Source organism: Gavia stellata, chromosome 1, assembly GCF_030936135.1.
Source record: "Gavia stellata isolate bGavSte3 chromosome 1, bGavSte3.hap2, whole genome shotgun sequence".
In the NCBI taxonomy this organism is placed as follows: domain Eukaryota; kingdom Metazoa; phylum Chordata; class Aves; order Gaviiformes; family Gaviidae; genus Gavia; species Gavia stellata.
Window position 1 is genome coordinate 35,925,217 of NC_082594.1, and position 26,671 is coordinate 35,951,887.

A 26,671-nucleotide genomic window follows, 5' to 3' on the forward strand; every position below is an offset into this window, starting at 1 on the left:
TAGGTATCTTCATTAACTTTTAAAAGATGCTTCTGAAGAAGCTGAATATTTTCTTACATTTCTCGCTATAAGAATTTTTTTAGAAGGCACCATCTAGGAAAACTGGACTGAAGCAGAACAGGTGTCTTCATTAGTATCAAAGTTCCACCCTGATTAGTTTCAAGAAATGAGAAGAATTTCTGAATCATATGAAGAGATTTAATAAAGTGGAAACTACACAGAGTTAATTACGAGTTTATATACACAATTACATCTTTTTTTTTCTTTTACACTATTTATTGAATAGAAAATCTGAAGTAGGACTATGAGCTATTTACAGTTTAGATTCATGGAAGACTCAGGAAGAATAAAGACTGCCTGGGACCAGATTTGTCACATTTACTTTAGTCAGTTTGAGGCACAACAATTAGAGAAAGAGCTGGTTTAGGTTTTAAAAAAACTTAGACTTCAAAATGTGATTTAGCCCAGGTATGTGTACACTGCCCTCCACAAAAAAAAAAAAAAAAAAAAATTTTGTCTGAATAAAGACATAGGGTAAATGCACAACTAATTTTAATTTAAATATAGATAAAATATATTTGCATATAAGTGCCCTAGCAGACTTGTCAACTCTGTCAGGATCCAAACTTACATAGGTCTAGACCTGTACTATTCAGTCTTGTAGGTAATAATCCTTGTGGGTAATAATCCTACCCAAGTATTGCGAGACAAGCAACTTGTGATTTTGAGATAGTTCTGTAACAATTAATCTAATAGGACATAGCATGGGCCTGAGCACTGGCACGCAGTCACCTATACTGCAAAATTGCTAGCATAGTCCCTAGCATGCCATTGTTAAGATCAGCTAACTTTCTCCCAGACAAAGCTTGAGCCAAGGATCACTCTCAATAGCAGTTTGAACACAGCTGGTCTATTTAGGAGGGTAAGAGAGCTTAGCTGTGAAGAAAACTGCTATGCTGTGCCAATTAGCCTAAGGTCCAAAGAGTCCCTGGACTATCTTATCTATTAACATAGCCAGAGTCTTAATGGTGGAGTTCACAGTTGTATTTTTCTACAGACTGTTTTCAGCGACAGATACTTCTCTCTTTTGCTCTTCTGAAATAACTGTAATTATTTACAACTGTTATTAAAACTATCATGAGACAAATCTTACACTTCTCACCGGGCCTTACCTGCTATTTGATTTCAGCAGGATATATGGCTATGTTGGTCTCCTGAGAATTATGTCCTTATTAAGAAATTAGAAACCTAACTTCCCTGTCCTTGTTCAGTATAAACAGAACTGATTTCTACTCTAATAAGAATTACGTTAAAGAAATACAGACAAACTCATGATCAGACGGCAAAAAAAGACCCACATAAACAAACTAAAAAAACCAACCACCCCTCAAAATTTTCTCGTATTCTCACAATTAAAATTCCGTTGTATTGAATTTCATCCCAGTCATGACAACCTTTTACAATTCAGTGTAGAATATGTGTTCAATTAATTGAGAAAATTTGACAATTGTCTTGCTATGGACTTCACTAATAGAAATAAATTAAACAAGAAAAAAATTGTTTGTTTGAATCTGAATAACATAATTAAATAATACCATGTTTAAATTTTTCTTTCATGAGTATCAGCAAAAGGAAAACAATTCAACCTGTAATCTAAACACGACAAGGCACTGTATAACCTGCTTTTCTTTATTTTTCTTTCCCTTCCATTTCCTCTTCCTCTTCCAATGACTGTTGTCATTTCTCTTTCTCTTTTTCTTTCTTCGTCTCTCGCCTTTCCTGCTTTTCTCTTTCTTTCTTTCCTTTTTTCTCTCCCTGTCTCTTTCTCTCTTGCATTTTCACCCTCTCTTTCTCTCTTTCTTTCTCACAGTGTCTTCTTCCTTTCTTGCCCTGCCCCTCTGCATCTCTGCCCTTCTGCAACTTTGTGGTTCTTCGTAGTGAGGTGGGTGTTGATGTCTTCTCCCAAGTAACAAGTGATAGGACAAGAGGAAATGGCCTCAAGTTGCGCAGGGGAGTTTCGGATTGGATATTCAGAAAAATTTCTTCACCAAAAGAATTGTCAAGCATTGGAACAGACTGCTTAGGAAAGTGGTTGAGTCACCATCCCTGAAGGTATTTAAAAGACATGTAGATGTGGTGCTTAGAGCCGTGGCTTAGTGGTGGACATGGCAGTGTTAGGTTAGCGGTTGGACTTGATGATCTTAAAGATCTTTTCCAAGCTAAACAGTTCTAGGATTCTATGATTTTATGATTAGTTTGAAGCAAAAAAATATGCAGGATTTGTCCTGGGAGTTTCTCCAATACAGTCGTTTTCATTTTTTACCTCTAGAAAAGACAGATCTGTGCTCTTTGGCCAGGTGAAAATGGTCTTGGGAGCCAACCTTACGTATGCAAATGAAAGTGAATGTTATTGCAAGGATGCATATACTTTCAATTAAAACCCTCATAAGAAGTTGGTATTGTTCTACTGTGGCTGCCTCCTGACCTGCAGATACTGAGGTAGGTTGTTGGTGAGCTATACACTAATGAAGTTCAGAGTTCCAATTACTGACTTGTTAATTTCTCCTTTAATGATGAGAAAATGTGTCCCAGGTGAGGATTTTGCAAGTTAACACATGACAAATCTAGTCATGTATTTTGTTACTGAACATTGTTTCCAGAAAAGTACTTACTGTCAAAATATGCTATTAAATTTTAAATTACCATCAAGCTGGAGTTTCTTATTTTAAAATGGTTTTGTATTAAAATATAAAAATACCTCTCTGGGGAAATGTGGATCATTTTCCTAAAGGAACTTTAATTAATTTACTTAGATTTCATATCCACTCTTTTACTCTGGGAATCCTTGACATAACTTAAAAGGCAAATATTAAAAATTCCCTTTATTATGGTGGAATTACAGACTTTTCAAAGTGTGTTACATTTCTATAACCCCAAAAGACAAACCATACAAATCAGAATGGAAACAGTTCTCGTTTTTGAACAGATTACAATTCTCTTCTTTCTTCAAACACTGGAAAGATATGCTGAGTTTTAGATTTTCACCCTAAAGACAGTTAAAACAAACTATCTATTATGAAGAAGGAAAAGACAAATAATATAGGGAGAAATAATGCTTGAATTTCCTATGGTAGTATCACATGCAGAGATGGGATGCTATGTTTCTGTCCAACAGTGTCCCACTGACAGAAACTCAAATGTTCTTATCACGGTCTATCCTCGACACTGGCCTAACAAACGTGTAGAAGTCCAACAAGAATATGGTAAGAGAATAATTTAATTTTGGCACACGAGAATAACTTGGTTAGGTTCTTGGAATCAGAAATCTTGACTTTCTTTCCTTTGGGTAGAATTATTTCAACTGACTTACTGTATCTGAAAATCAGACTTCTGAGGCAATCACTTCCCTTTGTAATCAATAACGAGAAATAGGCACATCTGGAGAGTCATTTATTGACCTTATCTCAAAAATCAGTCTTAACGTGGGAAGGATTAACCCTCAAGATAATTGTTTGCTTGCCATGAAAAGAAAGTTTATTCGGACTTAGTTCCTCAAATTGGAGTTAAAGGCAACTATGGATTACATCAGTGAACATGACGCCCAAATGCATACAGTCGTGACTTCTGTATGAAAGGTACAAAAGTTTCCTACCTTAACCCATCAGTTCAAAAATAGTTTCCCTAAACTATCAATTCACTGGACAAAAATAAATTCCTGCCTGCTAATCTCAAACTTTCAGCTGAAAGTTTTTGGTTCTTCAGTTCAAAAAAATTGTATTTCAGGTGAAAATTAATTGCTTTCTTTGGTACCTGATTGACTATATACCTAAATTATTTCTGCATAAAAAGGGGATATTCCTATGAAAGCAGGCACTACCTGTGTGTCTTTTTAAATCCCACATCTTTTTACCAGTTTCAATTGACTGACCAAACGGTCCTCAAGGATGACTGGTGAAAGTAACACGAGTGATTATCCAATGAATATGTGTATGGCAATACTTGCATTCATAACTTAATAATGGACTCCTTTAGAAGGCTTGAAGATACAGAGAATGATTTTGCACTGTCTTACACTTTGTACGGTTTAACAGTTTGCATGGTTTAACACTTTGCACAGTCATTTATGCCATAGCAAAAAGGACTTAAAATAACACCAGCAATTGTAGCATTCATTGTGTTACCTGACACAAGCTGAAATTATTGGATCAGGTTCCAAGTGTAGAGAATCAGCCAGAAGGCTAATACCCCTTACAGCATACCCTCAAAATCAGGGGAAAAACACCTCAGTCACTGCAGTAACTTATGAATCTAAATTTCATGAAGTTTCAGAATACCTGAAGAGAAGATGTCTCTAAAAGACAAGGGTTCAGCTCGTGTTTGGAGCAGCAGTTCAAGTTCTCATTTGATTTTATGAAGTTTGTTAGAGTTAGTCAGTGAAACACTTTTAACTAATAACTCATGCAATTAATTCAGTATTTTGCCTTTTCATGGATTATATACTATTATCTCAATTGCTTTCACTTTACCTATAAAAAATGCAATCCTCCATATCCGCTGTCTTGCTACATCTACTTTTCCTCTTATTTTTTTTTAGAACAATTAAAACAAACAAACAAACAATTAAAGGCAAACCATACTTACTACAGACATTTTAGATACTGACTGTTGTGTGATCGTACTTTTTCTGCTCAGTCCATTGGCTTTTACAATCCTATGACAAAGATTACTGTTACCAATCAAAACATTGTATTGGGTTTGAGTGGCAAGGGTTTGGTGGGGGAGGGGCTACAGGGATGGCTTCTGTGAGAAGCTGCTAGAAGCTTCCCCTATGTCTGATAGAGCCAATGCCAGCCGGCTCCCAGATGGACCCACTGCTGGCCAAGGCCGAGCCAAACAGCGATGGTGGTAGCACCTCTGGGATAATGTATTTAAGAAAGGGGAAAAACAACTGCGCAACATCAGCTGGAGAAGAGAGGAGTGAGAATATGTGAGAGAAACAACTCTGCAGACACCAAGGTCAGTGAAGAAGGAGGGGGAGGAGGTGCTCTGGGTGCCGGAGCAGAGATTCCCCTGCAGCCCATGGTGAAGACCATGGTGAGGCAGGCTGTGCCCCTGCAGCCCGTGGAGGTCCACAGTGGAGCAGACTGTGGAGGACCCCACATCGGAGCATGTGAATGCCTGAAGAAGGCTGTGACCCCGTGGGAAGCCCACGCTGGAGCAGGCTCCTGGCAGGACCTGTGGACCCATGGAGAGAGGAGCCCACGCTGGAGCAGGTTTGCTGGCAGGACTTGTGACCCCGCGGGGGACCCACACTGGAGCAGGCTGTTCCTGAAGGACTGCACCCTGTGGAAAGGACCCATGCTGGAGCAGTTAGTGAAGAACTGCAGCCCATGGGAATGTTCCACATTGGAGAAGTATGTGGAGGACTGTCTCCTGTGGGAGGGACCCCACAATGGAGCAGGGGAAGAGTGTGAGTAGTCCTCCCCCTGAGGAGGAAGAAGCAGCAGAAACAACATGTGATGAACTGACCACAACCCCCATTCCCCGTCCCACTGCGCCATTGGAGGGGAGGCGGTAGAGAATTTGGGAGTAAAGTTGAGCCCAGAAAGAAGGGAGGGGTGTGGGGAAGGTGTTTTAAGATTCAGTTTTTGTTTCTCATTACCCTACTCTGATTTGGTTGGTAATAAATTAAACTAATTTCCCCAAGTCAAGTCTGTTTTGCCCATGATGGTAATTGGTGAAAGAACTCTCCCTGTCCTTATCTCAACCCATAAGCCTTTCATTATATTTTCTCTTCCCTGTCTAGCTGAGGAGGGGAGTGATAAAGTGGCTTTGGTGGGCACCTGGCATCCAGCCAAGGTCAATACACCACAAATATACTCTCTGTTGCAGCAGTCATCCTTGTAGACTCCTTGTATATAAAGCTGTTGCACCATCATCATCCATCTAGACATGGCTCAGAGCAACAACGAGGCTGTTCCATATGATTTTGTCCCGTGGAAGTAGTCTTCAAGCTGGGGTTACTGTAACAACAGAGATGCAAACACAGTAGGTTTCTACACAGTGTTCAGCTCTACACAGGAAGATTTCTTAAGGCTGAAGAAGTAATCATTAAACTTTTCAGACCCTTAACTTATTGTAAAGACTGTAGTGGGAGAGGTCAAATAAGGCCATTTAAATATAAAGTTTTGGGAGTAATCCATCTATATTGCAGACATGCATCGAGAAATGGACAACTTTTTTTTTTTTATAAGCATATTTCAAATGGTTATCTGCTCAATATTTTACTGGGCTTTTTTGGTTGGTCAGTTTTGTTTGTTTTTTTTTTTAAATAAGTTTATATTTTGTAGAAGGTATTAAAAATCTGAGATTTAGGTTCTTACAGCTGCATTGTAAGTAGCTGATCTAGTCATGTGTTAAAAGAGTTGCCTGATCTGAGGAACACATAAGTGAAAACAGAAACTTGTTTAGTAGAAAGGATTGTGCCAGTAGCACAAGAATACATTAGTATTTTTTGAAGAAGAATGCAGAAGGAATGAGATATAGCTGATTCTTTAATCTTGTCCTTCTTTATCTAGGCTAATATGATCTTTTTCTTATCTGAACTGGCAAAAAATAGTATAGGCGAAGAACAATGTACCATCAATGCCATAAGAAGTCAACATTCTTAAACTCATGAAATTAAATCATCACTATTTCATCACAACTTTAAAAACTGGAAAATATTTTATGACTGTATGTGTTTCTTTAATTTAAGAGCTTTTTTTGGCAACCAGTCATTTTTCAGGGAACTGGTAACTATGCACCATTTAGAACTCTCCCCTACAAAAATGTGACTCTGGGTACTGAACTGTGAAAGCTCCATGTGTTACTATGGCTTGGCACCCATGGAGCCTAATGCTCCAAAGAACAGCAGCAATATTTATAGTGCTATTCATACAGGATGTCTCACAGTGCTTTATAATGGGAAATAATAAAGTAACAGAAGCAAAAAGCTAAACAAACACTCTGCCACAAGCCCATCCAAAAGGATTTCAGCCTATCCATAGCAAGAGGCAAAGCCTCAGGTTATTTGATGGTGAAAGACTTTGATTTTGGAAGTGTGGAGGTGCATAATGGGGAAGAAAAATTTCTTCCCCTCATTTGACTTTAAAAATGAGAATTTGAACATTCCACAGACTCTGTGCTTTGCAGAGCCGAGAAGGACAATGGGGAATTATGAATTCACAGGTACTGAAAAAATACAAGGCCCTTAGACAATGCAGGGGGAAAGATAAATAAGCTGGAAATGCTTCAGGCAACCATTGTGGAAACTCCGCTTCTGGAGCAATATGCAGAACTTTTTCAGTCTTAGCAAAAAGCTTTGTGACAGGAATTTGTATTCAGAGAAAATAACACATTGATTTTCTTTAAAGTCTAGAAAAAGAGAGAGAAAGACGAAGTTGCCTAATATTACTGAGCCTGGTATTTTAAACAAGTAAATGGAGATGAGAGGGCAGGGGTGGGAAGGATAGTCTATTTTTGAAGGTACTGGAAGGAGAACTTTTGTGCCAGGATGCTCTGGATTCTTTGAAAATGCCAGAAAGATTACAAGTAGAATCAGTTGGAATGAAAGTTAAAGAGAAAACATATATTTACAGTGGTTTAAGATTTGTGCCATACTAAAAGAATAAAAAAAAAAATCCTCCAGACTCACCCTGAAATGTAGGACCTGAGTTGCAGAAATCATATAGTTTGGGCAGAAATTACATATTTATGGCATATGTGACTGCATATTTCAATCAAGTTGAAAATTTTCAATAGTGTTGAATTCTTGGGAACAGATTTTCTGCTGTTGTCAGCCATTGCAATTTTACTGAAGACGGGGTTGTTTTTTAGCACATCAGATTAACTGAGTAGCCATCCCTAATAGCTTTTCTTTTTCTTTAGGATAGCATACATATAGTTTCCCATTGTGTGATGTGATCAGATTATTTGCAAGCTGGAGACAGAGTGAGACTTGTTTTGGTAATTTCCAGCTAGAGTGTGACCCCCTGGGGAATCACAGCTAATAGTCATAACTTAGAGCAATGCCTAAATTGTTCAAATTTATGCAAGTGCAGGAACACTTAGAGTTTTAAATACCAGAAGCTGTAATCAACCTCTTGGTAACTATGTTCCCAACGCACACACATACAGAGCCATGAAGAACCTTCTCCCAATTATTTTAGTTTTGTAAAACATAATCATCAGTACACTATTTTTCTTCACAGAAAATAAACACTGGAGTCCTTAGCTTGAAAGAAGATAATTTATTTCATGTATTGTGATGTAGGCAACCTGCATTGATCTCAGATCTGTTAAAGACATGCCTAATAAGTAAAATTCTAATTGATTAATGAGTTGCTAGCTGAAATTTAGCAAGCAAAACCAAAATCTCCTTTTGAAAGGTAGCAAAAATAGCGTAACCATATAAAGCAAGGTTCCCTTTCTTATTATTATTGAGTCTTCTGCACTGTTCAATGTGTTAAGTCGAGGCATCAGTTAGAGGGCTACCTGCTAATTCCTAGTGTGTCCACCTCCCAGTGACATATTCTCATCCTAGAATCCCTGTTCCTCATTCCATTCTCCTGGAATTCTCTCATGCATCATTGTCCTAATGAAACGCTCAAAAAGCTAGGTCAGGAACAGTCTCAAATTCTTTTAATTTCTAATGAAGCAGAGAATAAACAACACTCTAGGGACTGAGAAACACTGTAACAAAGAATTGAGGTCAATGAGTTCCTGAATTTCTCTGGACCTGGACAACAACAGTAAGAGACAGAGCACTTGCATTGCACTGATTGCATAGACAGATTTTTTTGCCCTTTTTTTTTCATGAGCCTTTTCATAAGGGCTGTAGTAGCTTCTTGTGGGCAGCAACATTAGGAGAAAAATTTGATGTCCATTAAACAATTTCTAGAGACAATTTGTGTGGTGAACACATTGTGTGGGTGAACACATTGTGTACCTAAATGAAGCATCAAGCTGGGAAGCAGATTTCTAAATGAATTTGTATATTTGGAGTATTACACAGAAACAACACCATAGTTCAATCTGCTTTAAAAACTTGAGAAACAGAGTACAGGTTAGGCTCTTTTGGGTGATACTGTTTTTTGAAGAAGTTTCTGATGATGATGTTTATAGATAACATACAGTAGTGATCAAAACTCTAGCTATGTCACTACCTACTGAGTTACAATTTTATGTCTAAATAGGTTACACAGAGTCAGGTGAATAAGTTAAGGAATGGCTGAATTCTCTTGGTTTGATTCAAAATAGAGAAATATAGTGCGATTATCTCTTCATATTGTTTATTGAATGTTACTTTAGAAAAATACAGTACCTACTTCTTAAACATGATGATTCTGCTAGTTGAGATCACAGGTTGATGAGATCTTTCTTTTTCTCCTGCAGGGTGCTATCAGGCAGTGCTCTTCCAGCTCTGTGTGTGTAGTAGATGCCACCAAGTAATGCATCAGGCATCAGCCTACTGAGATGCCAACAGCAAGATGTTCTCCTTGGTAACTTCAGACCATTTCAGTTCATTTATGCCGGAGAACTAGCTGCAAGTTTTTATGCAACAAGACTTCATATTAAGTGGGTGTTGGTCTCTTCTCCCAAGTGACTAGCGACAGGACAAGAGGAAATGGCCTCAAGTTGCACCAGGGGAGGTTTAGGCTGGATATTAGAAAAAATTCCTTTCCTGAGACAGTGGTGAAGCATTGGAACAGGCTGCCCAGGGAGGTGGCAGAGTCACCATCGCTGGAGGCATTCAAAAAACATGTGGACATGGCACCGTGGGACACGGTTTAGTGGGCATGGTGGTGTTGGGTTGAGGGTTGGACTTGATGATCTTACAGGTCTTTTCCAACCTTAGTGATTCTGTCATTTGGTGATTCAGTGAACTGTGACTTTATCAAGTACATAGCTGTGGTGAGTTGACCCTAGCCAGCAACTAAGCACCCATATGGCCACTCACTCCTTCCCTGCCCTCTTTCCTGCAATGGGATGAGAGAGAAAGTAAAAGCAAGAATGATACAAGTCATGGGTCAAGATAGAGATAGTTTAATAAGTGAAAGAAAGAGGAAAAAAAAAATGCAAAGGGAATAATTCACTACCTCCCACAAGCAGACCAATGCCCAGCCGGTGTCTGATCAGCAGCCATAATGGAAGACAAATCTCTCACCACCTTCTTTGTCTACCCCAGGTTTATTGCTGAACATGACATTATATGGTATGAACCAATGTGGGTCAGCTGTCCTGGCTATATTCCCACCCAGTTTCTTGACCACCACCAGTGTACTTGCTCTGGGGGGAGAGTGAGAAAAAGAGAAAGCCCTGTGTATTAGGTTTTTGTGGCAAGTTTTTGGTAGTGGTGGGGCCGCAGGTGTGGCTTCTGTGAGAAGATGCCAGAGGCTGCCCCTATGTTGGACAGAGCCACTTCCAGCTGACTCTAATCTCGACCCACCACTGGCGAAAGCTAAGCCAATCAGTGATGGTGGTGGCACCACTGAGAAAACATTTAAGAAGGGGAAAAAACTGCTGCACAACAAGAACTGGTAGAGAGGAGTGAGAATATGCAAGAGAAACAACTCTGCAGACACCAAGGTCAGTGAAGAAGGAGGGGGAGGAGGTGCTCCAGGCACTGCAGCATAGACTCTCCTGTAGCCCATGGTGAAGATCATGGTGACTCAGGTTGTCCCCCTGCAGCCTGTGGAGGACCCCACTCCAGAGCAGGTGGATGTTCCTAAAGGAAGCTGCATGCCATGGAGAGCCCACAATGGGCAGGCTCCTGGCAGGAACTGCAGCCCGTGGAGAGGAGCCCATACAAGAGCAAATTTTCTGGCACAACTTGTGACCTCATGGGGGACCCATGCTGGAGCAGTCCATTCCTGAAGGACTGCACCCTGTGGAAAGGACCCACACTGGAGCAGTGTGTGAAGAACTGCAGCCCATGGGAAGGTTCCACACTGGAGAAGTTTGTGAAGGACTGTCTCCTGTGGGTGGGACCCCACACTGGAGCAGGGGAAGTGTGCAAGGAGGAAGGTGCAGCAGAGACAACGTATACTGAACTGACCACAAGCCCGATTCCCAGTTGCCCTGTGCCCCTCAAGGGGGAAGAGGTAGAGAAGATCATGAGTCAGGCTGAGCCCAGGAAGAAGGGAGGGATGGGGGGAAGGTGTTTTAAGATTTGTTTTTATTTCTCGTTATCCTACTCTGATTTGATTGGTAGTAAATCAAATTAATTTCCCCCAGTCAAGTCTGTTTTGCCTGTGATGATACTTGGTGAGTGATCTCCCTGTCCTTATCTCAACCCATGAGGTTTTTGTCATATTTTTCTCCCCTGCCTTTTCAATGGAGGGGGAGTGATAGAGCAGCTTGGTGGGCACCAGCCAGACACCCAAGGTCAACCCAATACACCCTGACACTGTGTAAGCACTGCCCAGCAACAACCAAAACACTGGTGTGTTATCAACACTGTTTTAGTCAGAAATCCAAGACACAGCATCATATGGGCTGCTGTGAAGAAATTGACTCCACTCCAGCCAGACCCAGTAAAATAGTTCAGTGGAAAAATAATTGCTTGCATTATGAAAATGTTATTGTTTCTAAGGAAATCAAATCCATAGTAAGAGAAAGTTAGCATTTCAAACACAGGTGGTCTAACAGAAAAATTCCTATATTCTTTCCAATGGGAATAGGGCATGTTTTCCTCCACTGTATCTTTACTTCCTAGTAGAGGAGACCAACTTCAATATTTTCAACTTAAAATAAACAGACTTATTCCCTATCTTTTGCTCTTTCTTGTCCCAAAAAGAACATAAATATCAAGTAGTAGTATCATATTATACATGGGATGAAGCACTAGATCAAACTACTTTTTAACTCAGTGGATGATTTAATATTTCCAAAGACAAACTGATTATAAGGCAATATCAGTGACTCCTGAATTTCTTCACAATGACATTGTAACCTTTGTGAATGGTTGACTCTTTGTGCTAATGATACAGGAAGTGAACAGATGCAGTTCTCTGGTGATGAGAGGTGCTACTTTGGATGGTTGCTTTTTTTATGGTTTGATCCAAAATCCATTAGTGTCAGTGGAACTTCTTTCATACTCAAAGGTCAGCATGCTCCAAAGGGTTTGCAAGACTGGGCTGAATTACTAGGCCAAATGTACCCTTCAGGTTATTATGAAGAATTTTATGAGCTCCTAGTAAAAAATTCTATAAAGTTTTATCAAAAGTCTTAGGTGACATTGATACCTACAATCTACAAAAACACTTCTAAGAATGCTTATGAAAAAGTGACTTTAAAAAGTATTTTACTTAAATAGATAAAACAATAGAAAAATATTTTTAAATTAATAAAAGTATAGTAATTTCCCTGTCAAAATGCATGAAGATTTGTGATAAAGGTGTCAACCAGCCTGCACACAACACCATGTTATATGTCTCTTTCCTAAATTGTAATTTATCAATTTCACTTGCTTCAATTTATGCTGTAGATTTGTTCCTATGAACAATAAAATAAGAGCCAGGTTAATGAAGGCAAATATAATGAATGCCAGTTACTGAAAAGCATAGTTTTTTCAAGATTCCCCCCCCCCCGCCAAACCCACATATGTTTGGTTGCTTTGTTTAGTTATTTATGTACTTACTTATTTTTTAGTTGAACTTTTGAGGCTCTGAGATGCAAATATGCAAACTAGTCTATAAAATTTTCCATTGGAATGGCAAGGAGCATATGCTGTATCTGTGTTTGTATATGCCAACAGAGGACTAGGAATGCACAACAGTGTCTAACTAAATTGCTAATTGTGGTAGCCTGTACTGATTTTTTAAATGGTTTTGATTAGGTATGACTGGACACACAAATCATGTGTTATATGATTTCATGTTTTATTTCATGACTGGCTGACTGCAGCTTTTTATAATTAGGTTTCCAGTGTACACACTTTTTAAAATGAGCTTGTCATGAATATGCTTAATACTCAATTAAAAAGGAATGTTTCTAGGAAAGCTCCTACTGACAAACTTACTCATTAGAACAAGCGTCGGAAGAATGGGAATTGGGGGTCTTAATCAAGAGAATAAAATTCTGTGTTTTTATGGTTTTCCACTGAATATTCACACTCAGTATTTTTAAAATATTTATCTATCACTACTGCAAATTCTTGTTTGTTTGCACTAGGCAAGAAAGAGAACAGAGCATGATACTGAACATCCATGAAAGCATAGGAAATATACACAATTCATCAGAGTCTGTTTAGGACTATCAAGCTTCTCATACTGTACTGTAATAGGAAAACTTGCAAAAAGACTACAGAAATAAATCTGAAGTCCCTTTTGGCCTTAACAAACTAAATGTGCTTATGTAAGTCATTTCAGTGTTCAAAAGGAACACAATTCAAGAAAAAGTGTATTGTTTCTTAAAGATCCTTTCTGCATTTCATTACACTTTCTGGCTTAGTAAAATGTCTGGAAACTAAATGTGTTAATGATCTTCCTTAAGTTGCTATAAATACATAAATCAAAGTACAACTGTTGTTCTTGCTTTGTCATGAAATATTTTTCAGCTAAAGCCAATTATATTTGCACTGGCTTATCACAGCAATTATATGAAGCAGCAGGCCAGTCAGTAATGACTTTTTTGTTAGGGGAGTGCTAAGAACACTTCCAGCAGAGCTCCATTACCTGGATTACAATCACAGTTTTAAATTAGGTACCAATGCAAGTAATTTAGTTTTGTTTTTGTACTTAATTGGTCATTAACTTGTTCATGCCAATAATTTTATTTCTATGCCACTCACTTATTAATACTCCCTGAAACATCTATCCAGAAGCATTCCTTGCTACAAAAGAAGCAGAAATTCCTTATAAAATATTTCTATGTCTGCATGCCACCTTTATCTCCTCATGAACAAATTTGAATGGCAAAACATTTTTTTCCACTGTAGTAACTGTGTGGTGATTAACATAGGTCAATAGGAGCCTGGTAATTGCTTTTCTTGATCGAGCAATATTTGTGTGTAGTCCAGCATCTTGCTGCTCTCAGTGACTAGAACCACACGCTCATAAAGAAGTTAAAATGAACAATGATGCAATAACTTTCCTGAGAGGGGAAATTTCTCCCTGTTCCCAATGGATACTTGTTGGTTTATGTCCTGAAATGACAGTTTGTTATTTTTTTTTTTAAAAGAAATAAAAATAATTCCATGCAAATGTGAATGCTCTCATTATCCATATAAATGTTTAATCCTTTTTAAAATTCTGCTAATCTTTAAGGCCTCAGTGATATTTTTGTGGCAAGGAGCTCTCTAGGTTAGTTATGCATGTGCAACAAAGTATATCCTTTTATCAGTTTTAAATTTAAATTCTGCCTATTTACTGCTACACACAGGAACTTTATAAATCTATATTGTGCAATTTTCTTCTCCAGGCTTTTTCCTCAAGGGAGTGTATGCATGAATGTAACGGCTGGAGGATGCCCCAATAGGCTCTTCCCATCTCTGACTCCTCTCCTCACTGTGTTTCTCCATAAAACTGATTTTTTGATCAGTGGATTTGGTTTGGAGCTGTGACTAAGGTAGAAAGTTAAGTGCAGACTCCTCCAAACAGTTTCCGAAGAAGGTCGAAATTAATGATCTTTCTGGAGTAAAAACTAAACAGATTTTTGAAGCCATACTCAGACCAGCCTGCTTAGGCCCGGAAGAAACCAGGGATAAATAATAAAGGAAAACATTATGTGAATATGCACGTAGCCCACAATTAGTGGGGTTTTCAGTCCCTCCATAGTGACTGGACCACAAATCATTTTTTAATCTAATCTAGCCTTTGAGCTAGGAAATCTAGGTCATTTAGTTCAGGCAATAAGGACTCACAGATTTTACATCCAGAGGTCCAGCTGCTCCTCCCCAGGAGACATCTATTGCATTTGTTAAATTTTAAATACAAGTTCAGTTATATTCAGATATATGCTGTGTCCAAACACCAAGGGGATTTGTGCAAACAGGTTTTATATAAGAGGCACTGTTTTGAAGAATTATTAAACAACTGATTAAAATTAACGCTGTGAGCTCCTCCTGTTGACTTTTTAACATCAGCCAAATAGCATTTGGATGATTAAGTAATTCGCTATTCCTGTAGGATTCTCATTGATTTGAGAGGTTCTTACATAGAGACTTTGTAACATTATTTTCACTCACGCTATTTCAAAGGAAAAGATGGGGAAGAAGAAAAAGATGAAGAGAGATTATTAATAAGAATAGAGCAGCTAACTCTTGAGATAACAGGAAGATGAAAGTGAGATATTCAGGTACTGGAGTCTGAGAAGGAAGAAGAACGATAGCGTAACAGGTAACGGGCTCGTTCCATTAATGGGTCATGCAAAAGCAGTTGGCCTAGTTTCTTGGAAGACAGCAGCAGTGGTGCATGCCTGGAATCAACCAAACATCTTTCTTGGGATCAAGTCCTGAGGAGCAAATGGAATCCTGCACAACATTTCAAGATCAGTCTAATGGAAAGAGCAGGACGTTTTGCCAAGTGAAGAAGTGCTTTTGCTCTGCATCAGAAGTACCTGAAATGTTCATTTACATTGGACTAATGGAAATGGAAGTTTAAGGTTTTTCTTTTGATTATTTTAGTAACGTAAAAGGCTTTAGAGACTTTTAATCAGTATGACTGCGGCAATTGTTTGGTAAGGCTGAAGGGTATTGATGCTAACTTAGGAATACACAAAAGACTGTCTTAGACAAGGTGATCTTGAGGTGGATGGAACAAGGAAGGCTGAAATTCACAGGTACCACTCAGAATTGCATGGCTGCTGGCTGTTTATTAAGAAAATTGAACAGTCCTGTAACTGCAGGGAATTTGGAGATTGAAAAAGTGTGCTACATGCATAAGGACTGCTGGAAAGACTTCAGAAATCATGAATAACATTTTCCGTTGGAAAACATTTCACTGAGAAATTCTCTCAAGAATTAATTAGGAGTCAGTCAAGACTGAAAAGATGTTGAAGAAGACTGAGGTTTGGATGATGGAATAATAGAAAAGTAGAGGTTGGGAAGGACCACTGGACTGTCTTCAGTCTTTGGAAGTTAGGACAGGGTAACGGAGATTAGCAAATGAGAGAAGAACTGGAGATGAGAAAGTGGTGAAGGCAACTTCCAATGCTGGTATTAATACTCATGGTGAGAGAAAAGCTGTTGCATAAGGGAACAGTAGCAGATAGAGAGTATCAATAACAGAAAATGGTCCCCAGGAAGAACGCAAACACTAGAGTCGCTGAGATCCTCAGGAATGATAATAAGGTAGAGAATGAGGTCAGCAAGAAATTATCAGCTCTGTGTTAATCTAAGAAACTCAGAAAACTGAACAGAAGAATTTGCAATATTAATGCATATTCTGTAAAGGAATAGCGGAGTGGCAGCAGAAACCTAGAAGAACAACAGTCAGGACTGGAACATGTTTGAAATGCATCATCTCTTCAGAGACACAGAAATAAGGACAAAAATAGTGAGAAATATCACTCTATTAATAGGGTTTATGCAAACAAAGTGACAGGTGCGCTTGATCCCTTACCAGACTGGCAGTGGTTTGGTGCAGGCTGTGGAAGAGGTAAAAGCCTGAGCTATAGCTGGGCTATCAACTCCTCTAGATTCAATCTGTTCTCTGAAAACCCACAAAGAAGCAGACTGACACAGTGAGCATCGATGGATATTAGCTTGGAATACCGATCATGCAATTAACCCATGAATAGCGGGTGGCTTTTCCAAGATTCATTTATCAAGGAACAAAAAGAGTTGTGGGTACAAAGTGTCTCATGCATACCTTTCCCATCCCATGTCATTTGACTATAAGCCAACCACTTTATCCCATAAATATGACAGCTTAAGTGAGCCTTCTTTGAGCTTTTCCTGCTAGGCAGTGTGGCTGCATGGCAGTGATCTCCCCTTGGTCTGGGATGCCTCTCAAGGTTGCTCCTTGAGGCAGAGAGACCGTTTACCAATGGCAGATCTTTGGTAAGCAGCCGATACCACTCATAACCTTGTAGTATGGTAACTTTGATTTGTGCCTTGGTAACTTTGAATGCATGCTGAATTGCTGCTAATGAAACATTACACAAACTTTGCATATATAATCCTTTAGACATAAACTGTTGACCAAGTCTGAGACTAGGTTTGGACCTAGCCGCACCTAGACTCCTCTCTGAGAAGTTCAGAAAGCAAGGGAGTCCACTCTGAGCCTCGTGACTTAATAGGAGGGTCTTACTTACCCTTTGCATGTCCGGTTTCTCTGTGAATCATTCTAACTCGAGTGTAACTCCATTTTCCTTTGTATGTTTTTCCATGCAGTAGTTAATAGCGTGAACCTTGCCATCGAACCTTGTTAAGTCGCACTTTTACAACATCATATTAAAACCACTTTTGCTAATTGCTTTGATGGTAATTCTTTAAGGGATCTAAATCACCCATTCATGACAAATTGGCGTAGTTGGCAGGATCCTAAATCGGGATTCGTGACAAATTGGCACAGTCGGCAGGATCCTAAATCAGTATTCATGACACAAAGCAAAGATATGAGTAAAATGGAAAGAGTTAAAGATTAGTTTGGAGAACTACCATGAAAGCTATTCTACTGGGGGGAGAAAAGTTAGGTGTCTATAAATACTTGTTATGACTCCCTTGTCAATATATTTCCAAAAAAAATAAAAGAGAGAAAAATTAGGACCCAGGCCACAATACTGTGCATGTTTCCATCAAGGAAAAATTAATTCAAAACTGAGCATCTGGAAAGAAAAAACTACTAAAGTATTGGAGGAATGAACAGTATGTCATATCTGGAAAAGACAGAAAACTTGAGTTTTGGTCAAGCAAAAGTTGAAGGGGAAACACAAGAATTATCTGTAAGTATATGGATGTAAAAATGAGGAAAATAACAACTAGTCTACAGGACAATGTTAGAATAAGAAAGAAGTGGAATGGACTCTCAACTGATATAGTTAGCATGAAAATTAGAATATGTCATACAGTCATGTCATCAGTGACACCCTAGAATAAATAATTATTTTTATTTTTATTATTGCTATTATTATGCAAAAGAAACCACTCTGATTCCATTTTATTTTAAATAGTTTGGACTTGGATTATATAAGGTGGTTTCTCCCTAAGAAAGGGTGTCGGGTTGATGAGTTTGGAAGTCTTTAGAAATCTTGTTTGCCCAGAATCCAAGTGGGTGAGAAAACAGAAGGATGAAATGTCCAAGTTGACTGTGAAGAAAATCAGTAGCTAAAAAACCTATTGTCAATCATCTGAAAGTAATAGAAGAAATGTCAAGAATAAAGAAGTAACTGGGTTTAAGCAGGAAAGACGTAAAATAGTTTTGCAAAGTAATTTGGATGATAATTGTGTACAGGCAATTGACTCCAGTCAATGTCTCCATTCCAATTCATCAGCTGCACTTGGCTTACTTAATGCCTAGAGGTACTTCAGAGAAGAGTCAATCACAATAAAGGAGGGGAATTGTACAAGTAAGGAAAAAAAAAGAAAGCTTTTAAAATCATTGATCCAAATATTGCAAGATAGTTCAAAATTTATATGTTGGAGTAGGGATGCAATTTCATCTCAAAAACTCCAGGTATCTGAAGAAAAACATCCAAGATTTGGTTTTATGTGTTTTAGTTCTTCTTACTTGAATTAGCATTTTGCTGTTTTTAACTTGTGGTGCACAGTATAACTTGAAAAGGAATGAATTTAAGGATAGGTGTTTCAGTTAGAGAGAAAAAGGCAAGGGAAAAACAAGCAAACTTTGTCCCTGCCCTTGGGATTAGTTGGAAATAGGACTTTGTATGTGATGAACCATACATATTGATTTTGCTGAATGGGTGTTGCTTGCTATTCCAAATTAATGGTGGTACTTTTGTCCTGCCAAAAGAGGAGTCTCCAAGTAAGGAGAGAGCAGATTTCTAGTAGAGAGATACTGAATTGTCTCAGAGGCACAGTTCTGGGTACCAGGAACACAACAGCTATTTCAGGACAGAGATCATTGTGGAAGAGCTGGTTTTCCTTACCCAGACACATAAAACACGTGAGGCTACGCGGGTAGTAAAAAAAGTGCCCACCTCTAGGGTTAAAGAAGGGAGATGACAGACAGTGGGCTTGCTGCAGAACATCTGGGTTATGCAGAAATTCTGTTACGTACCCAGCGAAGGGTACATAAATATCTTGATTTCCAGTAGTTGCTGAGGAAGGAGAGGGTGAGGACATGGAGAAAGAAGAGGCTGAGAAGCTAAACTGCATATGACGAGCTATCACTATCTTTCCACTACTATAAAGAGCTGACTGCAGCTCATTAGGTTATCATTCTTTTTTGGATGCAGGTTCATCTTAGGTGATGCAATGCCCAATCTTTTCCGATCTTAAAATAATGTTGGGGTTTTTTTTAAATTTAACAGGATCGTCAAAGGTGAGCTGGGCATAGCATAGTCTATTTCTTGAGTGCTCTGAAATCAAAAGAAATTAATTGTGGCAACTGCCACCCTTATATTTGCAGTGTTCATGACTTTGCTGAGAAAGGGCTGAAGAGCTATGCCAAATAACTGATGTCCATGGATTTTTTTTTTAATTGAAAAACTGAATAATATATGCTGTTCTGGGGTCCATTTTTCATAACTAGCAGCAGGCTTATAAAAAAAGGGATGATTTTTGAGCAACCCTCAATGCAAAGCTGAACTCTGTGGATATACTTGTATATTTTGGGAAAGATACAGTTCATCCATTGTTTTTTGAAATTTTCTTAAGCTTTGTGCACTCCTGTAAATACTAAATAGTATTAGTGCCTAATAATCAAAGAATAGTGCCTAACTCTGTCAGAGAAACATGTGAAAAGAGTAGATTTAAGGTAAAAGAATCAAGACAGAAGAATTTACAATGGCTCAGGAGATAGGTCTTGCCATTCTTTTCAAGATGTGCGTGTGACTCCTAGGCTAGGGTCTGATACTGCTTTCTGGAATTCCTGTTCTGACAAGGTCAGAGCTTTCTCCAGGAGGATGATAGGACTATGAAGTTAAGTGTCTAAAGATGTTTGTGTATATGTGAGTAGGCTGGGAGGAGAAGAAAATACTTCACCTCAGTCTCCTGAACTCATTGAACTTATTTGCACATGTATAAACATGAAGAAATTGGTGGTGTTGTTTAAGAGTGCCTACTTTTTTTTTTTTTTATTTCATTGATCTTTTCCCTAAAAACCTTAAGATAAATTTGAAATGTATGGTTTTGCTTTTGTCATTAGCTATCACTATATTAATTGTTTGGAAACATAGCATCACAGTTTCAGCTGGTGTGGCTCCACTGAAGCCAGTAGAGTTTTTATTATTGTTTATCATTGTCAGTGCAGAACAGCTGAGGCTATGTAAGTCATAGACTAATTGCCACTTAGGGGTGTGTCAGGAGAGAACTGGGACCATGCAGCCAATCCATCTGTCACAGAGCACTTGAGTATAGATTAAACGCATGGTTCTACAAACTCTATATTATATTAGCAGAAATCTGTACCGGAATAAATGTTAAATTATATTTGTATGTGTGTGTAAACCAATAATCCAGAATCAAAGTACACCTCAGACTGGCTGCACAGTATATGTGTAGGGTCTCAAAAGGAAGCAAATATCTTCATATGAACAATGAAAATATTTAAATCAATGAAAAATCAAAGACTGAGCTCTTGAAACTAAGCTATACGTCTAATAGCACTTTGGCTTCATTTGCCACACCCTAGTTTAAAGAATATAATTAAAAAAGTGTGTTGTAACACCTGGACTATTAAGGAAAAGAGTGAGTGATTGACTTGATGCCATTGCTTTTCCTTTTTTTTCATTTTCCATCACTGTATGTTATTCTAACTTACTGTCTCTCTCCCAGGTTTCATCCCAACTGGATGAAGTCTCTACATAAAACATTACATTCCAGAAAAATTACTTGCCAATATTTATGTTTAGGTTTCCTTACTATGCATATTATATTTTCCATATGCTCTATACCCATAATTAGAGTTTTGAAAAGCTAAGCTTTTTAATAATAAATACAGTATGTCAAGGAAATAACATACAATTCAACTTAAAGATAATGAATAATTATGAATGATACTAATGGTCCCTTAATGTTAATGTCATTCTTCTAATTTAATACAGCAATTCATTTTGCACATGAAACACATGCAGGTGCTTTGAATAATTTTTTTAAAATCTTCATTTCCTAACTCTCTTGATAGTTTTGCAAATTTAGAATTAATATTTAGTAACTTTCATAGTAATTTGTAGTTTAATATGTTATCACTGTAACAACCACTTAACACTTGGAGAACACCTTCACATTAATACTATTTATGGTTATATCCATTAATTATATTTAGGATGATTTCTGTGGGTAAACTTACTCCCCTGATGGTCTTAAATGAACTAAATCATAACTCGACTCATTTCCTACATAAATTATATGTCATGATCTGCTGTGTTTGTGAGAATATTGACTTTGAGGACCTAGCAAACATCTTGAGGACCCATTATCAGTGTTGTTTTCAAATTGAATGGGAACTGATAGATAGAACTGCTTTATGTGAGAATGTGTCTCATGTTGCAATTTGATGAACAGTGTTGTGTTCTTGTTTAAAATGAGGTCAAATAGGCTATTCTCTGTAGCTAAGATTCATAGCTGTTGCTTACAACAGTATCACCCTTTAGACCACCTAAAAGAAAAGAAGTATACAATTCCCATTTCAATTGAGCTTAGAAAAAGTAATTGTTGCATGCTCTAGTCAGATAGTGTCTTCTGTTTTTTTAATCAAAAGAATGGACTAAACTCTATATGCATTTACTGTCATGTGTTCACTGCAGATACTAAGAGTGTAGTGTTTAGTCAAATAAAGTGTGCCTGTTGCTACACTGCATAATGGAAGCTAGATACACCCAACCTGTACATACCCATAGTCTTTTGGGGTAATGCTATTGTACAAATGTTAACAAGGAACAAAACTGTCTTCAGAGATGGGATTCTTTTTCAAGATGACTTGGCAACTCACTCTTTCTACACTCCATATTACTTATCTACTATACCCATAGCAATGTTAAATAGTTTAAATCAGGTAGTTATCTAGATTAAGATAGATAAAAACCTTTATCCACTCATGGTAAACAAAGTGTCTGTCTCCCATTCATTGTGTGTATTTTGTATTTGTTGAGTAATCACCAAGCTGCTCACCTGGCTTTGTGGGTACACTTTGTCCAAAGCCTGTTGTGACATTTTGTTTGTGCTAATCTTCTAAATCCCTTCTACATCACCCCAACAAAAACTTCTAGTATAGTTGAACTTAGACTAATAAGATTTATATAGTGCTATACTAAGACTCTTAAGACAGGAATGGATTTTGCTTTCCATTACAAAATACCACCTCATCTTACTCCTTGCTTTATAGCTCATCTTGGCCTTCTTTTTAGGTAAGAGAGAAAGACTAGGTTTATTTTGTTTTGTTTTCCCAGAAATCATTGAGATTGGATTGTAAAAGTGTTAGGACAAATTATACAAGAATAAGAAAATAGCTGAAAACTAAAGACTTTAGTAGAAAACAGAATTCCAAATAGGGATAAATAGGGATAAATAGGGAAGGAAGGAAGGAAGGAAGGAAGGAAGGAAGGAAGGAAGGAAGGAAGGAAGGAAGGAAGGAAGGAAGGAAGGAAGGAAGGAAGGGCAGTATAATGACCACTGAAAGGCAGCTAACATAGTTAATGAGACATCTAACTGTTGTTAGATTGTTCTGTAGCCTTATATATAGCATTTGTTCAGGTCTGTTTCCTCTGTATTCTAATTGTGTTATTGTAAAGCAAGGATTTCTGTACATCACAGAAATATTGTCATTTTTAATACAAAACATCTAGGATTCTTATAAGAACACCATTTTAAAAAGATTAAATCAAAAAGTTTTATTTGTTCAACAGTCTTTGATGGAAATGAAATAAAGGAATGGCTTTCAAGCAGGCTGGAAAATATCTGCAGAATTCATTTCTTCCAGCAATCTGAAACACTGTTATGTTTGTTTTGATGATTTTTGTAGGATGTTGTGTTTTTTTTTTTTTTTGGGGGGGGTGTTAATGATCTTCTCACAGTTATTCAGATCTATCTAATCAAATTACTATCCACTCTGTGCTAACATCCCCTCCTAGGACACACCTGAGCATGACTGCACTGCTCAGTGGACCACCTGATCTGAGCACTATTGACCTGGAGCAAACCTATTCACACAGTGTAGCAGCAGTTTAGCTGCATACAGCAGACCTTATTAGCTTGAAAATAGCACTCAATACTACTTTGCACCACAGCCTAGGTGGTCCTGCAGTCAGAGAGTGTCAGCTCATCTGTCCAAATTGCAGTCATCAAAAACATTGTTATGGAGTTTAAGCTAGCTATCTAGGATTTCTATCTAGGATTTCTATCTAGGATTTCTACAGTCCAAAATAATACAGAGAAAGAGGTGCTTCATTGTCCCCCACCCTATAGAGGTGCCTATAACATGTGTTATTAATTTTTCTCTCAAGTATATCTCCTTTGTCTTCACTGACTGTAGGGGATGTATATGATTTACCTAGATTATTTTTGAGATCTAAAGTTATATAAAAAAATTTCAGTTGTGTTATTGATCTGTCCACTACTTCTACGTCGCTTCTATTTCACAATTCGTAAGATATTGTCCATGAATATATTTATTGATTTTAACATATTAATGCTATTTATTATAACATTTATTAAATGTCAGGTCATTGATTGCAACTTTGCACTGTAAAGGATCTGGTAATATTTTAGAACCTTTAATAGATAAACTGGTCCTAAAAAACCCGATGTTCTTAGTCATCCTTGTACCTTGGATATCTTTAACAGAGATTCCTTAACTGACAGAAGGAAACAGAGTAATTGAATTCTGTTCTACCTTATTTATCTTCAACAACTTGATTATATGTTTAAAATCAAAGGGAGACTTGAATGAGATTTTCATATTTATGTTTGTGCTTCACTTTGAAAATTGCTATAGAAGTCACTGGGAAAGAAGAAATAGGGAGTATCACAAGGAAAGATTAAAGTCACTCTTCTGATTCTAAAATATTCGAATGACCTAAGGTTATAATTTTCTTTTCTTTTTTATTTAAGCTGAATGAATAATTATGCAATACTGTAATAACATAGGCTTTAACAAACATGTGTTCAAAATTAAATATCTGAATGATGTCCCCAAGTTTTAAAGACTGCTTAAAATCTTTGCAGATTTGGGACTATGCTATGTGATTTTTTTATTATTTAGATCACTGGACATTGTGTTTGTAAAATTTCTTCATTATTGAGCTTGTATTTTCATGGTAACATTGTCATTTAGCACAGACATGAAAAATCTCATACACATGGAGGCATGACATAAGTTCCCATAGTATGGAGACTATCATTTAACTTAATGAACTGCAGATAATTGGCTTAAGAAAAAAAAAATCCAACAGGGTTGACAGTTTTGTCTTTAGAGCTGTTAGTGACCTATGTTATATTAAGAAAAACCTAAGTATGATTTCCAGCCTGTGCGCTCATATCACAATCTCTAACATTGAGACCTTATCTGGATTACATGTTATCCCACCCTTACACCTTTGTATTGTCTCTATAAAAACGAAAGGAGAAGACAAATGGAAAAAGGAAAGGAAGCCCACATTTCTAGACTTAGAACAGAACTCTTTCATCATGTCATATGCAAACAATCAAGCCTTCAGTATGGCAGCTGAATAGAAAATCAGTGGAACACACACACATACACACCCCTATCAGAGTGTGATTTTAATGTGGATTTCCTGTTCTCTTAATGAAAATTAAAAAAACATAAAAACCAAGGCATTTAGCGTCTATTGGCACTAAAGATTCCAGGCATGTTTGTAAGGAAAAGAAAGGAGAAAGAGGAAGAGGTGTGGTGGGACATGTTACACAAATTGGTTGACAGGCAGGCGCTCATCATTTGCTCAAAGGTGAGATTTTTATGCCAGAAAGGTTATTAGTCTTATGTGGGGAGTGTCTCAAACTACATGTCCTGCTCCATGGCTGAATATCCTCCTGGAAAAATTATTCAAGAATGAGAAATTCTCAGCATGACATTCTTTGATTTGCTGTTAATAAAGACGGCTTAGATCACAGATACATATCTTTAGGTAGGTTTCATTCCAATTAACTCAGATATCTGAAGCTAATGTCTGAATGGTAGTTAGCAAAACTCCCTTCATATTAGTGGAAAGAAACAAACCCTTTGGAAGTTGTGATATCCCATTTTAAGAGAGACATTTAAGGTAACATGAGTTGTCTTCAGATAGTGCCTGTATTGATAGTTCAACCAAAAGTAAGCATTGTAGGCCAGATAATTTTCTTTTGGTTGTCTGTGGTTAGTTGAGGTAAAATCTATATTAGACGTTTAGCCATCTGAACAAGTGTCCTAATGTTTGTCTTACTGTTTATCTTTGCATCAATAACTACTTAATTATTTTCGATGACACAGAACAGATTCAGAGAAATCTGTTCAGAACAAAAGAACAATTCAGAACAAAACCCCTTGCATTGCCTTCTTGCATGTGGGTTAGAACTCTCGTGAATAAAAAGTGATTTGGGGTCTTCTGCAAATGATACCTATCTGTCACCTCAACACTTCCTGAGAGAAAACTTGAACTTGGAAATCTATGTAACATAACAAAACTGATGTTCTAGATGAATAGATTGTAAACTATTATGGACAGGGCCTGTAGGACCTTAGTATGGTTGAGCTAGGTATGAGGGTTTTTAGGTGCTGCCAGAGAGCAAATAAATAATTCTAATGCTGCAGAACACTTATTTGTTTCTATTTGTTCTAATTTCCTTTCTGATTTGACAGTTAATGGGGGAAAGAGGGGGAGAAACATATGATGTCACATTCAACAGCATTTCAAATGCAGCAAGTGACAGCAGATAGTGCTATTGTCTGAGTTCAGAACATAACCGCAGAATAAATTTTTACCAACTGCTCCTGCTGTTATTTTTCCATAATTTTAACAGTAACATTTCAGCCAGGAAAAATACAATACATCAGCAGAATAATTTTGGGGTTTTTAATGTTATGTCTTGCAGTAATGCAAAATATTGCCTGACGTAGAATACTATTGGGCACTGAGGTTGGTTTTGGCACAGTAGAAAAAACTAATCTTGGAAATAGTAAACAAGTCACCCTGAAATGGAAGGCTGGTATAAGAGGTAAATGACAATTTGTTTATTTTTTTGCAGAAAGCAATTCCTGACTTATGTTTTACCTCTTTCATATTTATTCTTATTTCATTATAGAGTAATAAAAGTGGAAATACTTTAATCAGAAAATATTAAATATTTAATGATGTAATTAAACCATCAACTTCAGGGGGAAAATCAAACCAGTGGAACAACAGTGGACTTTTTAGTATGTTTTGAATTTTCAGTTCAGATTATTGTTTCCAAATCAACACATGATTTTTAGAAAAAAGTTTGTTCTTTCGTTTAGTTGTTTTCAGCTGAACATGAAATATTTTTCTTACACACACAGAAGCAAAGGGCTTTGTATAGTTATGAGTTTACACA